We start from the raw sequence: 18,870 nt of genomic DNA, 5'->3' as shown, positions 1-18,870 counted from the left end.
CTTGTCTCGTGATCCAACTGCTCATTGTCTCTTGCTTAACTAAAAAGAATTGTGGGTCACAGAAATAGGCCTAAACCAGAAAGACAAATAGACATGACGACTAGGGACCTCACTCTTGACTTCGCCGGGGAATAACTTACAAAAGTCAAAAACTGTTAATTCAGTGACTTTGGATATGAGGTTGGTGAAATAAATTAAACTTTTCGAGATCAAATCTAATTCATTGCTTACGTAAGTATTCCCATTTTGAAATCGGCCCTGCACGACAAACAAAGGGGACATATGTGTCACTAATGACCACTCAGAGTTGTTGCAGACACTTACTGTGATAACTCGAGCTCGTAGTCGGGTGAGTCTCCACCCACTGCAATCGCCCTCGTACGTTGCAGCATGTGATGTCATTACGAGATGCGATAATGCCTTTATACGCAAAAATTACCGGCGGACTCTGATCAGCTTCCAAGTTAAAAATTCGTAACACTAAACCGGAGGCATGCGCTGTTCCCAGTCTCCACAAACACCCGACTAGTACATTGCAATTTCTTCGGAAAGATAACGAATGATATATTTTCAGAAAAACGATTAAAAGGAGGGAATAAAATAGTGCAAGATGTATAGGAAATTAAACACGTCAGTTCTCACGGAAACAATACTATTTCATCTGACTTTAAAAACTTTAATATCGCCAACGCAGTCCCAAGGGACACAGGATGTGGTGATTAATTTCGATAGCATATTACGAATATTTTCTCACAACAGCGGTCTGGGGTCCAGAGAGATTGGCCGAGGTATGTTTCTGAAGCAGAAATATTGCAATGACTCCACTTTCCGTTTGCAGGCGTGGAATTATATCAGCAGTTTCCTGAAACTATATCTTTCCTTCATTTTTCGATGAAATAGTAGGGTGCTAGTTGTGGTTTGCGTGGAGACTGGAAGTTTCCGGTTTAGTAGCACGAAATTCTCTGTGGGCAATCCGACTGCTACCGAGATAACGGTGGTATAGAACTGATGAAGGAAGAAGGAAGGAAACCTAGAGCTTAACGTCCACTCGAGAGCGTCGGCATTAGAGACAGAGCACCAGCTCGGATTACGAAACGGTGGATAAGGAAATCGGCTATACCCTTCTCAAAGGAACCACCCCACCAATTTCCTGGAACGATTTAGGGAAGTTACTAGAACTGACGACTTGTTTATCTTCGCCTCGAGGTTCAAGGAGGGACTGATAAGTCTTTATCTAATTTTGTGCAGAAAACTTAACAAAAATTTCCATTTTTAACATTAAATAAAATCCTGCTTCCGTCACCTTAGCACGTGTCCGTATTCCAGAACGAATATTTCAGTCTGCAGCGGAGTGTGCGCTGTTTAAGGCACTGGCAGAAGTGGAGTGGGGGGGCTGGGTCGCGAGTCGAGTCTGCTTAACACTGTCGGTGAGAGCTCTGCCCGTCATATTGCAGCACTGCATTGATACCAATGGTCATCACTTCGAACACCTTCTGTAAATGGACGTTCATGCCACCTTTGTGACCTTCGTTCACCTTTAAAGACCTTACTGTTACACATCATTGGATTCGTCTCTATAGCCGCTGTCAGAAGATAAGTAGTAAAGTATAGCATCCCATTAAAAAAAAAAAAGTTTGACCTTCATATCTCTGAAGCGACCCCACCTAGCAACAAAAAACCAACGTCATATTATGGCCCCCGTTGTCCCATGCAACTTTTGTCCCACAGACTTTTCAGCTCCTATCATACTTTCGAAGTTATTCTAGGTGGCAATAGTTAGTGACTCACCCCGTAGATAAAGCTTACCGGACAATGATCTTCTTCAGTGCGGATGCACTCATATTGCCCGAACTATTACGGGAATCGGTAGATTGACTGCCGCGAGTAATGAGCATAGTGGGCAGGGCCACTACAAATGTAGTGTGTGGACAGTAAGTTGGGAGTGTGGGTCTCACGGGGAGCGTGCCAAAGATAAGTCCCTGCAGTCGCACTATCCTCTGTGTCCTCGGTGGCTCAGTCGGATAGAGCGTCTGTCATGTAAGCAGGAGATCCCGGGTTCGAGTCCCGGTCGGGACACACATTTTCAACTGTCCCCGTTGATATTTATCAACTTCTGTAAGCAGCTAAAGGTCTGGATTTCATTGTAATTTCATGAGAGGGTGCAGGTGATCAGACAGAATGCCTACGTACATGTCACCTGTCAGAGTCGTATCTAGACGTATCAGGGGTCCCATATCACACCAACTGCAAACGAACCAAACCATTACAGAGCCTCTATCAGCATGAACAGTCCCATGCAGAGATCATGGATTCACGAGGTTGTCTCTATACCCGTACACGTCCATCTCCTCTATACAATTTGAAACGAGACTCGTCCAACCAGGCAACATGTTTACAGTCATCAACAGTCCATTGTCGAGGTTGACAGGCCCAGGAGAGGCGTAAAGCTTTGTGTAGTGCAATCATCAACGGTACATGAGTCGGCCTTCGGTGCCAAAAGCCCATATCGATGATGTTTCATTGAATGGTTCGCACGCTGACACTTGTCGATGACCCAGCATTGAAATCTGCATCAATTTGCGGAAGGGTTGCTCTCCCGTTCTTGCGGGACCTTTTTCCGTCCGCAGCGATGTCGGAGCTTTGATGGTTTACCGGATTCCTGATATTCATGGTATTCTCGTGAAATGGTCGTACGGGAATATCCCCACTTCATCGCTACCTCTGAGATGCTGTGTTCAAAAAATGGCTCTGAGCACTATGGGACTTAACATCTCAGGTCATCAGTCCTCTAGAACTTAGAACTAGTTAAACCTAACTAACCTAAGGACATCACAAACATCCATGCCCGAGGCAGGATTCGAACCTGCGACCGTAGCGGTCCTGCGGTTCCAGACTGCAGCGCCTTTAACCGCACGGCCACTTCGGCCGGCTAGCTTGGCCACCAACGTCCGGCCTGAGATGCTGTGTCCCACCGCTCGTGCGCCGACTGTAACATCATGTTTAAACTCACTTCGATCTTGATAACCTGCCATTGTAGCAACGGTAACCGATCTAACAACTGCTCCAGCCACTTGTTGTCTTAAATAGGCGTTGCCGACCGCAGCGCCGTATTCTACCTGTTTACATATCCCTGTATTTGAATACACATGCCTGTACCAATATATTTGGCGCTTCAGTGTAGTAAGATAAATGTTTGGTGTTTTGTACACTTAAATTTTTAAAAATTCAACTGTAACATCACCTAGCATTGCTGTTACTTTTCCAGTTCTCCGTTACATGTTTAACTAATATCTGAAGTGAATCCACTTCTCAGTGTTGTAAACAAATTACAAGACACTGCAGATGGCTTGTACCATGTCAGAGATCACTGTCCCAGTTGGCCTGCAATGTTATGTGCGCTACAGTGTAGAGGGCAGCACGATTTCATTTGTAAACAAGGTCAATTTACACTTCATACAGTCATAGAAAGAACATAGTCAGTTGTTTTTCATCGATGAAGAAAGTGCAAGTGCCTTATACACCGAGGTGACAAGAGTCATGGGAGAGCAAGCTGGCGGGCCACTGTGGCCGAGCGTTTCTAGGCGCTTCAGTCCGGAACCGCGCGGCTGCTAAGGTCGCAGGTCCGAATCCTGCCTCGGGCATGGATGTGTGTGATGTCCTTAGGTTAGTTAGGTTCAAGTAGTTCTAAGTCTATGGGACTGATGACCTCAGATGATAAGTCGCATAGTGCTTAGAGCCATTTGAACTGTTTTTGAACAGCGAGCTGCACATACAGGGTGTTTCAAAAATGACCGGTATATTTGAAACGGCAATAAAAACTAAACGAGCAGCGATAGAAATACACCGTTTGTTGCAATATGCTTGGGACAACAGTACATTTTCAGGCAGACAAACTTTCGAAATTACAGTAGTTACAATTTTCAACAACAGATGGCGCTGCCGTCTGGGAAACTCTATAGTACGATATTTTCCACATATCCACCATGCGTAGCAATAATATGGCGTAGTCTCTGAATGAAATTACCCGAAACCTTTGACAACGTGTCTGGCGGAATGGCTTCACATGCAGATGAGATGTACTGCTTCAGCTGTTCAATTGTTGCCGGCCGTGGTGGCCAAGCGGTTAAAGGCGCTACAGTCTGGAACCGCGTGGCCGCTACGGTCGCAGGTTCGAATCCTGCCTCGGGCATGGATGTGTGTGATGTCCTTAGGTTAGTTAGGTTTAAGTAGTTCTAAGTTCTAGGGGACTGATGACCTTAGAAGTTAAGTCCCATAGTGCTCAGAGCCATTTGAACCATTTTTTTTGTTCAATTGTTTCTGGATTCTGGCGGTACACCTGGTCTTTCAAGTGTCCCCACAGAAAGAAGTCACAGGGGTTCATGTCTGGCGAATAGGGAGGCCAATCCAAGCCGCCTCCTGTATGTTTCGGATAGCCCAAAGCAATCACACGATCATCGAAACATTCATTCAGGAAATTAAAGACGTCGGCCGTGCGATGTGGCCGGGTACCATCTTGCATAAACCACGAGGTGTTCGCAGTGTCGTGTAAGGCAGTTTGTACCGCCACAAATTCATGAAGAATGTCCAGATAGCGTGATGCAGTAATCGTTTCGGATCTGAAAAATGGGCCAATGATTCCTTTGGAAGAAACGGCGGCCCAGACCAGTACTTTTTGAGGATGCAGGGACGATGGGACTGCAACATGGGGCTTTTCGGTTCCCCATATGCGCCAGTTCTGTTTATTGACGAAGCCGTCCAGGTAAAAATAAGCTTCGTCAGTAAACCAAATGCTGCCCACATGCATATCGCCGTCATCAATCCTGTGCACTATATTGTTAGCGAATGTCTCTCGTGCAGCAATGGTAGTGGCGCTGAGGGGTTGCCGCGTTTGAATTTTGTATGGATAGAGGTGTAAACTCTGGCGCATGAGACGATACGTGGACGTTGGCGTCATTTGGACCGCAGCTGCAACACGGTGAACGGAAACCCGAGGCCGCTGTTGGATCACCTGCTGCACTAGCTGCGCGTTGTCCTTTTTTGGTTGCCGTACGCGGTCGCCCTACCTTTCCAGCACGTTCATCCGTCACGCTCCCAGTCCGTTGAAATTTTTCAAACAGATCCTTTATTGTATCGCTTTTCGGTCCTTTGGTTACATTAAACCTCCGTTGAAAACTTCGTCTTGTTGCAACAACACTGTGTTCTAGGCGGTGGAATTCCAACACCAGAAAAATCCTCTGTTCTAAGGAATAAACACGTTGTCAACAGCACACTTGCACGTTGTGAACAGCACACGCTTACAGCAGAAAGACGACGTACAGAATGGCGCACCCACAGACTGCGTTGTCTTCTATATCTTTCACATCACTTGCAGCGCCATCTGTTGTTGAAAATTGTAACTACTGTAATTTCGAAAGTTTGTCCGCCTGAAAATGTACTGTTGTCCCAAGCATATTGCAACAAACGGTGTATTTCTATCGCTGCTCGTTTAGTTTTTATTGCCGTTTCAAATATACCGGTCATTTTTGAAACACCCTGTATATAGATGGTAGTATATCGCATCGACAAGGTGTCAAAGGGCAGTGCATTGCCGGAGCTGTCATTTGTACTCCAGTGAGTCATATGAAAAGATTTCGGATGCGATTATAGACACACGACGAGAATAAACAGACTTTGAACGCGGTATGGTAGTTGGAGCTAGACGTGTGGAACATTCAATTTCGGAAATCGTTAAGGATTTCAGTATTCGAGATCCTCAGAGTCAAGAGAGTGCCGAGAATAACGCATTTCAGGCATTACCTCTCACCACAGACAACGCAGTGGCCGACGGCCTTCACTTAACGAACGAGAGCAGCGGCGTTTGCGTAGCGATATCAGTGCTAGCAGACAAGCAAGACTGCGTGAAATAAGCACGGAAATCAATTTGGAACGTACGACGAACGTATCCGCTAGGGCAGTGCGGCGAAATTTGGCGTTAATGGCCTACAGCGCCTCTCCTGCGCTTGTGACCATATCGTTTGGAACCTAGATGACTCCAAAGCCCATGCCTGGTCAGATGAGTCCCGATTTCAGTTGGTAAGAGCTGATGTTAGGGTTAGAATGTGGCGCATACTCCACGAAGCCATGAACCCAAGTTGTCAACAATGCACTGTGCAAAAAATGTTCAAATGTGTGTGAAATCTTATGGGACTTAACTGCTAAGGTCATCAGTCCCTAAGTTTATACACTACTTAACCTAAATTATCTTAAGGACAAACACACACACCCATGCGCGAGGGAGGACTCGAACCTCCGCCGGGACCAGCCGCACAGTCCGTGACTGCAGCGCCTTAGACCGCACGGCTCCACTGCGCAAGCTGTTGGTGGTTCCGTAATGAAGTGGGCCGTGTTTACATGGAATAGACTGGGTCCTCTGATCCAACTGAACTGATCATTGCCTGGAAATGGTTACGTTCAGCTTCTTGGAGACAATTTGCAGCCCTTCAAGGATTTCATGTCGCAAAACAAAGATGGATTTGCTACGGGTGATAAAGTGCCATATCACCGAGCCACAATTACTCGCGATTGGCCTGAAGAACATTCTGGACAATTCGAGCGAATGATATGACCACTCAGATCGCCCGACATGAATGTCAACTAACATGTACGGGACATGATCGAGAGGTCAGTTCTTACATAAAATCCTGCACCGGTAACACTTCCGGAATTATGAACGGCTATAGAGGCAGCATGGCTCAATATTTCTGCAGGGGGCTTCCAACGACGTGTAGAGTCCATTCCACGTCGAGTTACTTCACTACGCCGGGCAAACGGAAGTCCTGCACGATATTAGGAGGAAGCCCATGACTTCTGTCACCTCAGTGTACAGCAGTTTAGCTTCGATACCTCAATGAAACACACCGGCGAAGCCGGCCGAGGTGACCGAGCGGTTCTAGGCGCTACAGTCTGGAACCGCGCTACCGCTACGGTCGCAGGTTCGAATCCTGCCTCGGGCATGGATGTGTGTGATGTCCTTAGGTTAGTTAAGTTTAAGTAGTTCTAAGTTCTAGGGGACTGATGACCTTAGAAGTTAATTCCCATAGTGCTCAGAGCCATTTGAACCATTTGAACACCAGCGAAAGTATTAGTCACCTCTTGAAAAAGCACATACTCGCTTTAGAACACTTTAGATATGGCACAAGGCGCTCAGATGACTTTCCACAGCTGACTAAGTCATGACAGTGAAGTGATGTGTGTGTGTTGTATGGAATGAGGGCAGTAAGATGAGGTGACGTGGAGACGTGACAGAATGTCAGAAAGGAACTATCGTGTTTGCATAGGCCCATAGTCACAACGGAGTTGCCGGATTTGTCGGTGTATCAGTGCGGAATGTCCAATTTGCCTGCAAAGAATGCTGTATCGTTTCCAGCCATGTAACATGACGTTCTGTTCATTCATGAGATGCAGGATGTATTTGATGTACAAGTTCATATCAGTACAACAGTTCTTGACTTTCAGAAATAGTTGTTGTTTTGTATCAGCAGATGTAGGTGGCGGATACGAGGTAGAGATTTATAATACGGCCACATAGACACGCTGTTGCTTGGGTAAAATTCACACACTTTTATTTGCAATATTTACGTTTAGCCAAACAGACAAAGGTAAATAACTGATACTTAACTTCTGTTGTTGGCTTTACAATGGTTCATCTAACAGAATACTATCCTTGGTCCTAATTAAAAGATGATTGTGGTTCAGGTACCGAAGGCGTCCTTCAAGATTTGGCTTGTCTTCTACGTGTCTCACAGAACACCAAAATATAAGAAATGCACTGCCCCTGTTAGAATATGGAGGCAGAGAACGACAGCGCCACTCCCAGTGGCCTGGCTGTGAACGTCGAATACGGGAAAAAGGCATGAAAATTCGTATCATAGCTTTTCGAAATACGAGTATTAGATGTCAATATTTTTAACATGTACTTTAGGGGAGGACCTCGAGGTCTCTTGGCAATGTGCGTGACTGGAAACATTTCTGTGACCTTCCAATGTAATATATTCGAGAAATCTCAATCAAAATCTACAATTAGATTCTTGTACTTGGGTTCACAGTCATGTAAAATTTTGTGAGTGACATCATGGTCTCCTTTTTATTGTAAAATTATATTTTTAAGCCTAACATTGCAATTTCGACTGTGTAGCAACTATCAAATGGATATAATTGCTCTGTAGTACATGTTGAAACCCAAAAATCATCTGACACGAGATGCAAGTATGTCATATGTGAATTGTGCTAAAGAGCAATTTTCTCCTCTTGATAATGGCCACACGACCGAAATTGAAATGATGGGTCAAAAGGTGACAAGGAGTTCATTTAGAAAAACTGAGAGTAATACAGGGTGATTCAAAAAGAATACCACAACTTTAGGAATTTAAAACTCTGCAATGACAAAAGGAAGAGCTAAGCACTATCTGTCGGCGAATTAAGGGAGCTATAAAGTTTCATTTAGTTGTACATTTGTTCGCTTGAGGCGCTGTTGACTAGGCGTCAACGTCAGTTGATGCTAAGATGGCGACCGCTCAACAGAAAGCTTTTTGTGTTATTGAGTACGGCAGAAGTGAATCGACGACAGTTGTTCAGCGTGCATTTCGAACGAAGTATGGTGCTAAACGTCCTGATAGGTGGTGTATTAAACGTTGGTATAAACAGTTTACAGAGAATGGGTGTTTGTGCAAAGGGAAAAGTTCTGGACGGCCGAGAACGAGTGATGAAAATGTAGCACGCATCCAGCAAGCATTTGTTCGCAGCCCAGGAAAATCGACTCGCAGAGCTAGCAGAGAGCTGCAAATTCCACAATCAACTGTATGGAGAGTCCTACGAAAAAGGTTAGTTATGAAACCTGAACGTCAACTACCCGAGGCGATGGATCGGCCGCCAGGCAGCCCGTGACAGAGCACTTCATCACTGGCCTCCAAGAAGCCCTGATCTTACCCCATGCGATTTTTTCTTATGGGGGTATGTTAAGGATATGGTGTTTCGACAACCTCTCCCAGCCACCATTGATGATTTGAAACGAGAAATAACAGCAGCTATCCAAACTGTTACGCCTGATATGCTACAGAGAGTGTGGAACGAGTTGGAGTATCGGGTTGATATTGCTCGAGTGTCTGGAGGGGGCCATATTGAACATCTCTGAACTTGTTTTTGAGTGAAAAAAAATCTTTTTAAATACTCTTTGTAATGATGTATAACAGAAGGTTATATTATGTTTCTTTCATTAAATACACATTTTTCAAGTTGTGGTATTCTTCTTGAATCACCCTGTATTATATATTGAAAAATAAGAATATACTCTAATGTCTACGAAAACTGATTCATTTTAATGTTTATTGATTAATATTTATTCATATTCAGTCACGCAGAATCGTCCTTCTGTACATTTACTTTCAAACAAATTAAACTTACGAAACTGACAAAATACTTCTTTATATCGACTGAAAAATTAATTGGAAGCAGAGGAAATACGCACTGCTTGAGTGTATGAAAATTTTTTGTTAATGACACTTGCAGAAACAATGTACTACATCAGTAACGTTTTTTGATCTTCTTAACTTGGAAGATATTTTTCTGTACCCATACCTTTTTAAATAACAAATGTTCTTTACACTGCTGATAATGAACATACAAATTCCTACCAACACTACTTTATTCATTCACTTCACAACCCCTCTATCAGAGTCTCATCATCAGCTTCATCTATTGACAGCTGCATCTGGAACAGAGAAAAAAGAGCGATAGCAATGGAGATACCATCGAAGACAGTGCTGCCAAAGCAGAGTTACTAAACACAGTCTTCCGAAATGCCTTCACAAGAGAAGACGAAGTAAATATTCCAGATTTCCAATCGAGAACAGCTGCCAACATGAGTAACGTAGAAGTAAATATCCTCGGAGTAGTGAAGCAACTTAAATCACTTAATAAAAGCAAGTCTTCTGGTCCAGACTGTATAACAACTAGGTTCCTTTCGTAGTATGCTGATGCATTATCTCCTTAGTTAACAATCATATCCAACCGTTAGTTCGACAAAAGATCCGTATCTAAAGACTCGAAAGTTGCACAGGTCACAACAATATTCAAGAAAGGTAGTAGATTTCATCCACTAAATTACAGGCCCATATCGTTAACGTCGATATGCAGCAGCATTTTGGAACATATATTGTGATCGAACATTATGAATTACCTCGAACAAAACCGTATATTGACACACAGTCAGCATGGGTTTAGAAAACATCGTTCCTGTGAAACACAACGAGCTCTTTATTCACATGAAGTGCTGAGTGCTATTGACAAGGAATTTTAGATCGATTCCGTATTTCTGGATTTCTGGAAGGCTTTTGACACTGTACCACACAAGCGGCTCGTAGTGAAATTGCGTGCTTATGGAATATCGTCTCAGTTATATGACTGGATTTGTGATTTCCTGTCAGAGAGGTCACAGTTCGTAGTAACTGACGGAAAGTCATCGAGTAAAACAGAAGTAATTTCTGGCGTTCCCCAAGATAATGTTATAGGCCCTTTGTTGTTCCTTATCTATATAAACGATTTTGGAGACAATCTGAGCAGCCGTCTTCTGTTGTTTAGAGATGACGCTGTCTTTATCGACTAATAAAGTCATCAGAAGATCAAAACAAACTGCAAAAGATTTAGGAAAAATATCTCAATGGTGCGGAAAGTGTCATTTGACCCTAAATAACGAAAAGTGTGAGGTCATCCACATGAGTGCTAAAAGGAACTCGTTAAACTTCGGTTACACGATAAATCTGTCTAATCTAAAAGCCGTAAATTCAACTAAATACCTAGGTATTACAATTACGAACAACTTAAATTGAAAGGAACACATAGAAAATGTTGTGCGGAAGGCTAACCAAAGACTACGTTTTATTGTCAGGACACTTAGAAAATGTAACAGACCTACTAAGGAGACTGCCTACACTATGCTTGTCCGTTCTCTTTTAGAATGCTGCTGCGCTGTGTGGGATCCTTACCAGATGGGACTGACGGAGTACATCGAAAAAGTTCAAAGAAAGGCAGCACGTTTTGTATTATGGCGGAATATCGGAGAGAGTGTCACAGAAATGATACAGGATTTGGGCTGGAAATCATTAAAAGAAAGGCGTTTTTCGTTGCTGCGGAATCTTCTCGCGAAGTTCCAATCACCAACTTTCTCCTCCGAATGCGAAAATATTTTGTTGACACCGACCTACATAGGGAGGAACGATCACCTCGATAGAATAAGGGAAATCAGAGCTCGTACCGAAAGATATAGGTGTTCATTCTTTCCGCGCGCTCTACGAGATTGGAATAGTAGAGAATTGTGAAGATGGTTCGATGAACCCTCTGCCAGTTATATGACTGGATTTGTGATTTCCTGTCAGATGTGATTTGTAGAGTATCCATGTAGATGTAGATGTAGAACAGCAGAAACATTCTTTTACATAGGACAGACCTGTTATCAGATTAAAAACTGCTGGCTGTGCATTATAAAGTATGACACCAGTGTGACTAAGATGTATGAGTTCTTTTTGCTTACAAATAGAGGGACTCTCAGTTTAGTGTACTGTCGCTATGATAGTCACTGTTTATCGCTCTCCAGGTCTTGCTCTGATCAACACCACATATTTGTGTGTGTGTAGAGAGGTAACTGTAATTTTACATATGATGAATAATGAGACATAAAGTTTATTAAAATGACTTAAACTTCGTCCTCTTTTTAAGTTGCTGTACAAACAACTTCCTTTTATCCACATTTTTCTTCTATTTCACGTATTTATATACGATGAATGGTAAACTTGTCTTTAGAAGTGCCTCTTCCATGACATATTATTACAAAACACTGCACAGAGCAGAGAGAATATTGTTTTAAACTATCATCATCTTTAGATAATCATACAACTGATCATGTGGGGTCACCAAGGAAATTATAACATTTTCACTTGCATATTTCATATGAGAAGAACTTCATTATTCACTTTAAATTGCGTAACTAAAGTAAATAAATGATTTTCAGTTACAAAGATAAGTAGAGACTGCTTTTACATGTTTCACAGTCATCTAGTAGATCTATGTTTTTCAGAATATAGCCTGCTACATAAGCTAAGACCTGGTATCCTTCCACAGACTCACTCACATCATCGGAGTGAAAATTAAGAATTAGCTGAGGCATGTCAGTGTCATTAGAATCATTCAAGTCACTTTCATTTAAATGTTTATTACTAGCATTATTTCCCAAAATTGGCACAAATTGTTCAATGGAGTGTAATCATCATTTTCACAATCACTTACAGACATGGTTTCGAAAGGCAAAGTCATATGAATCACAACATAAGTTTTCAAAGCTCTTACAAACCAAAAACAAGTTAGAGTTGTATTAGCAACACCATGTTGCCTTATACAAAATAAGAAATTATCTAGAACGTTTAGATTGAAGGCCTTCAAATTAAAGCGCCTAAAACCAACTGCTTTTAAGATTTCCAACAAAAAAATAACAGACTTTAATGTAATCTGCCAACCTTTTACTAAACCAAACACATTAGCCTTCTTTCTGCCTGATTTCAAACCTATTATTTACCAACTGCCTATTTCTTTCAATATGCTATACCAAGTTTCTATATATACCAAATTTTCTGACAAAGCACACTTCAATATTTTCCCATCCTCTGGATATTGATTACTACTGTTCAGTGAATGAAAGAGATTATTCTGGGAAGTACATCTATGCAGTTTGTACACTGTTTTCCTTTCCTCGGAGTTAAATCACATTTTGAACCTCCAGATCCCATTACAAACTTACTACTATCACCATTGGTGTGGGTTAAAAGTCGTTCTCACCATCATCTGTGCACTAAAAAAGAGGACTAGAAGGTTCTTTCAATATATTAGAGTTTGCATGTACATCCACATAGTACCAGTCGTTAGGGTTTTTTCCCATTCCATTCACTTATGGAGTGCAAGAAGAATGACTGTTTTAATGCCTCTGTGCCACTGTAATTAATCTAGTCTTGTGCTCATGATCCCTGTGAGGGCGACACATAGAGGGTTGTAGTATATTCCTAGAGTCAACATTTAAAGCCAGTTCTTGGAAGTTTGTAAGTAGGCTTCCTTGGGATACGTTACATCCATCTTCAAGACTCTGCCCCTTCTCTTTCTGCAGCATCTCTGTGACTCTCTCCCACAGACTTCACAAAGCTTTGCTCATTCATGGTGCTCTTCTCTGTACTCCACTGTTAGTGTTATTTGCTACGGGTCCCACACACTTGACCAGTATACTACGATGGCTGGCACGACTGATTTGTAAGTAAACTCGTTTGCAGGCTGATTGCTCTACCCCACCACTGTACCAATAAACCAAAGTCTGCCATCTGCTTTATCCACGGACGAGTCTATGTGATCATTCTCTTTCATGTCTCTTACTTCTTCTCGTTTTGCGAAGTGCACAGTTTTACACTTCTCGACATTTAAAGCAAGTTGCCAATCTTTGCACCGCTTTGTATCTTATCAAGACATGACTGAATATTTATGTAGCTTCTTTCAATCTATGTTATGGACACTTTTATTTACGTCTGACATTGAAGTAAAAACATTTTCAGTACACTGCTACCACCAGCATCACCACCAGCTCTTGTCTAACATAACTGAAGGGAAGATCACTATAACATCAATTACTTATGGTTTGGAGTAACCTCAGAATATTGCCTGTGCCTAGAGATGTTTACAAAATATGCATGGCAAAAGTGATCCTCACATACATCATACTAACAGCGCCTCATGCAAGACAACGTTGTAGTTTTGTTTCCACCCAGACATGTTTCAGAACCTTTTGTGCTACCTTTAGCGGGTTTGCTTATTTTCCTTCTGCAGAATTGTTACATGTTATATGTTGTTTATTTACGACATGTCTAAACATAGAATGCCTCAAGTCAATGATAAATGCCTCAAGTCTGTACTGTATGCAAACCAATGTAAAAACATTTGACAATTATCGCTCATTTTACAAATACACATATTTTGTACCAAAAGTTTCTTTAAAGGTTAACATATTCCAATTTTGCTGAAGGAAAGTAAACAAACCCACTGAAGATAGCGCAAAAGGTTCTGAAACATGTCTGGGTGGAAGCAAAACTACGAAGGTGTCTTTCACAAGGCGGAATTCCTCTCCAATTTTCTTAGCAAGCAAGGGAATAAGAAGAATTGCAACATTCGCAAGATGATCAATACTAACTGCAGTTATCTCCTCAGCTATATACAAAGTTAATTCCCACTTTTTTTAAAGTCTCACTCTTTGATGCAGCTGGGAATTTTTATAAATGTTTATTCTGATCTTTTGGATTTCTCTTTAGGTTTAAAAAACTACCTTTTCATCCAGGAATTTTACATGAATATTACAATTGAAAACTGGAATTTTTCTTCCCTCTATGATCCACTTTCATGTCTCTAAAATGTCACGCTAGCCAATAATTCTGGAAGAAAAATTCCAGATTCGGTCCACATGGATGGTAAATTAATTTCGGTATAAGATTTCTCAGTTAAACTTTCACAAACCAATTTAATTTTTCTCTAAATGCAGCGACTGTTTTGCATTGAATTTTAGATACAATAAAATTTACAAAAGTTAACCACCACGTGTTCGAATCTTAAAGATATATATATATATATATATATATATATATATATATATATATCTTTAAGATTCGAATCATAAAGATATATATACATATATATATATATATATATATATATATATATATATATATATATATTTCTTTAAGATTCGAACACGTGGTGGTTATATATATATATATATATATATATATATATATATATATATATATATGGAGTAAGGATGTAGTGCTCACTAAGATGGTGGAACTGGAATTAAAATAGTTTTGCATATTTATTTAATGTTACTGCATCTTATCCTGTAATTGCAGACACTGTTTATTGTCATGAACTATGGCTTGATAACTGACGTGCTATAGCTAAACAGTAGAGCGAGGAAACAAGAAACTATTTCTCATTTGTACTAATCATATATACATTATTCTACTCACTACTTCCACTGCATTTAATATTACTCTATATTGTTCAACAACAGATCTATAATGGAATTGCATTAAATAGGCCTGCTAATACGGTGGAGTTTGTAACACTGATAATTGTTAAATATCAAATTCAGCTGAGTATTATGATAAAAAGTTACTGCCTCAAATTTGTATCACATTGTGCTGAGCATAACAGCGGGAGAAGATTTCTACTGCACTGAATACTGCCACAGCAATCTGTGTGTGTGTCATTCTAGTTGAAGGATTTCCCTTGTGTCACCTTTGAATAGAGGGTAAGGACATTAATTTTTGTTTTCTGCTATCAGATACTTTCGTTTGTTTTACGTTTCACTGAACATATTGCAACGCATTTCGAGCATGTTCTCCTCGTATTGAGGCGTTTATTCTTAGAGACAATTGTTACTTAAAATTAAAATGTCTGAAACTAAATTAGCATAGGGCTTTTTGTTTATTGTTTGCTGCTGGGGAGTTTGGAGGGAGGGCAGTGGTTGTCCGCCCTCCCTCAAAATATCCCAATAGCAACACCAGCAGCAAACAATAAACAAAAAGCGCTATGGTTATTTAGTTTAAGACATTTTATTTTTTAGTAACAATTTTCTGTATGTATAAACGCCTGAAGATGAGCACAACATGCTAGAAACGCATAGCAATACGTTAAACTAAATATAAAACAAATAAAAGTGACTCTGAGGAGAAATTATTAATTATTCTACACAGTCACAATTGGAAAACGGAGCCAATATGGCCACAAGTAATTAAGAGGGTAAGGTGTAACTGACTCGATACATGCGAATATAGCCTTTTCCAATGTGCCAGTACCAACACTTTTTAACTAGAAAAATGGTTGAGCACTGGGCACAGCTCAAATGGTTAAAATTGCTCTGAGCACTATGGGACTTCAGATGTCATCAGTCCCCTAGAACTTAGAACTACTTAAACCTAAATAACCTAAGGACATCACACACATCCATGCCCGAGGCAGGATTCGAACCTGCGACCGTAGCGGGGCACAGCTCAATAAAACTGAGATACCTGCTGTGGCTAACGCAAAAAGCCTTGGTGATGATGATGATGATTAGTGTTGTAGGGCGCACAACAGCGAGGTTATCAGCGCCCGAAAAAGCCTTGGAAGTGGGGTTGATTAGAGGTTGTTACATTAGAAGATGCTCGCTGATACAACAAGTACTACCACTTCGACATCTGGTAATTACCACATTTCTGGGCAGCCAAGAGACAGGAGGGCAAAGAGGCAGAGCCATTGCAGCATTGGTGGTCTGATTGCTCCACATCCAGGTCATGGTTTTTTTGTGGTTTATCGATGCTGCAGCAAAAGAAGAACACATAAATACTTCTAATTTTTAATCGAAGGTATCGCAGTCCAGCAGCCGCCAGTCGTGACGGGGAACCTACTCCGATCTACAAGCCTGCGTGGATCAAGCAGTCACTCTCTCTGGATTCCGCCACTGCTAGCTGCGGCCATGATGTTAGCGCCAGGTTCAATGCTGTAGAGCTAGTGCACTCGAACCAGCAGGTCACCTGGGGGCCTACCTCAGCTGCTGCCCTCCTTCTACCCTGGAATTTACTGCTTGTTCAACTGACTTCAAACTCTTGCTGCTTGCCTCTGCTCGTGTGGGCAGCCACTGCTTGTGCTGCGAGCCATCTCATTCGCTCTGCGTCCACAATGTGATTTTGCACGCCTCTGCGCGCTGAGTCCGGGGGCTGCTCAGTGTTGTGTGCGACTTTGTGTACAACGATAAGGAGAGGTGGGCTTCAGAGTAGTGTAGCAACTGTTGTAGAAAAGCTGGACAGGAGCAGAAATGATTAGTGAACAAGATAATACAACAAACAGAAGATTTACTTGATTTGTATTTTGCCAAGTTTACAAAGAATCATTACAAATAATGTCGTAAGAAAAAGAGTCCAGCTATTTCAATGTCAGCTAGGATGAGGCTCGCTGTAGTAAGCCGAACGAAGGTGTCGGAGCTACTGGAGGTACAGCTCAGCGGTCGTACACCCACAGACGGAAACTTGCCGTTCCGTGGGGTGGTATCGATACGTGATACCACACCCAGCAGCCTGTACGAGCTGTCGCTTGCTGCTGTGGTCGGCGTCCTTACACAGCCACCGCCCTCATCACCATCACTGTAAGCGGTCAGGCACCACACTGACGGTCGCATCTCCTCGAAGGCTGTACACAGCTTACATCCTGGGGGCACTGACTTCTCCGAGTACCATCGCGATAGCTATAGTTGATCAACAATAAATGCATGTTTTAATAATGTCTTTATGACAATACATCGAGCAGCTACCACACAACCACTCACCACTCCACTGCTACCACGCACAGGGTGATGGACCATTGGCCTCTGCCAACCCACTTCCACCAACCACCAAAGAGGCCTACTACTGCGGCCCCGCCGGCCGGTGTAGCCGTGCTGTTCTAGGCGCTTCAGTCTGGAACCGCGTGACCGCTACGGTCGCAGGTTCGAATCCTGCGTCGGGCATGGATGTGTGTGATGTCCTTAGGTTAGTTAGGTTTAAGTAGTTCTAAGTTCTAGGGGACTGATGACCATAGATGTTAAGTCCCATAGTGCTCAGAGCCATTTGAACCATTTGAACTGCGGCCCCTGAATGTGGCATCAGAAGAGTCTGTCATCTCTGCATTTAAGTTACAGAAGAACCTCGCCGAACAACTGCCCTTCAGGAGATGGCTCGACTACTTGTGAGGTTACAAGGCATACTGTAATAGTATAACTAATTTGCTGGATGTGGTAATGTTTACTGTGGAAGAACAGTTGGGGTGTAGCATGCACAAGTCAATATATTTATGGAGTCACCTTCTTGATAAAGAGAGGAGGCAGCATATAACAGTTTCATATTGAATTACTTAGTTACTTAATTGCATATGTCTCAGTGCAAAACTTGGTACATATGTTAATAATGTAAGGTGTGCTTGTCTTGCTAATCATTGGATTTGCTGGGTATCTGATCAATGAAATAGGAGTACTCCATAAACGTAAGAGCTCTTCAAAATAGTTCAAACTCAAATTTAAAGCATAGCAGCAGGGATAATATTTTGGACATTAAAGAACATGTTTTATATAAAAATTGAGTTGTAAGGATTTTTGAGAGCCTCTGCATAATAAGTTATTGTCTTTTATTGTGAAGGTACTGTTCAGTTTTCGATCTATGTAGAGCAAAATGAGTATTTCGTATGCCACACCTTTTAGGCAAAGACGCGGTTAAACAAAAGAAGAGGGGTGAAACTGCCAAAAAGTGGAGTGCCCTTAAATATGTAAATAATCTGATGATTGTCTACAAAATAATATAAGGTATTTAGTTTTATGTATTTTAATATTGTAACATTGTAAATGCATGATGGCCATGTTTAGAAATAATATATTTGACTAATGTAGCGTCACGTGACCGAACACAGGCCAGAGGATAGGGGACAAAAGTCGTGGTCTTTTGATCGTGATCCGTCGGTGCGGTAAGGTCGGTGCGTCTATGAGGCGCCGACATAGTATCACGTGGCCATCAATTTGTTTTGTGGATGTGATTTAGTAAAATAAAATCGTTTTCATTCTAAACTGTTGTCTGTGTAAATAATTTGTAAACGATCGTGATTTAGACAAATACTTGAATTCATTCACTGCTGTACTTAGGCTGGCTATTTACTCAATATAGGGCGCGAATGCAACTGTGCACAACCGAAACCCTTTTGCAGACGAGTCATGATAAAAGGTTGTGTACAAACCCGAGTGAAGTTGCAATTGGT

At 41.8% G+C, this 18,870-nt stretch overlaps 1 non-coding gene across 1 annotated transcript; it reads left to right on the top strand.

The window, feature by feature from the left end:
- The first annotated feature begins 2,001 nt into the window (after positions 1–2,001).
- Trnat-ugu lies at positions 2,002–2,076 on the top strand. The gene has a single exon. It is a non-coding gene; the product is annotated as a tRNA-Thr (tRNA).
- The last annotated feature ends 16,794 nt before the right edge of the window (positions 2,077–18,870 follow it).

Source organism: Schistocerca piceifrons, chromosome X (genome assembly GCF_021461385.2).
Source record: "Schistocerca piceifrons isolate TAMUIC-IGC-003096 chromosome X, iqSchPice1.1, whole genome shotgun sequence".
Taxonomy (NCBI): domain Eukaryota; kingdom Metazoa; phylum Arthropoda; class Insecta; order Orthoptera; family Acrididae; genus Schistocerca; species Schistocerca piceifrons.
The sequence above is the reverse complement of the archived record's forward strand: the minus strand, read 5'-3'. Positions and strand labels throughout refer to the sequence as shown.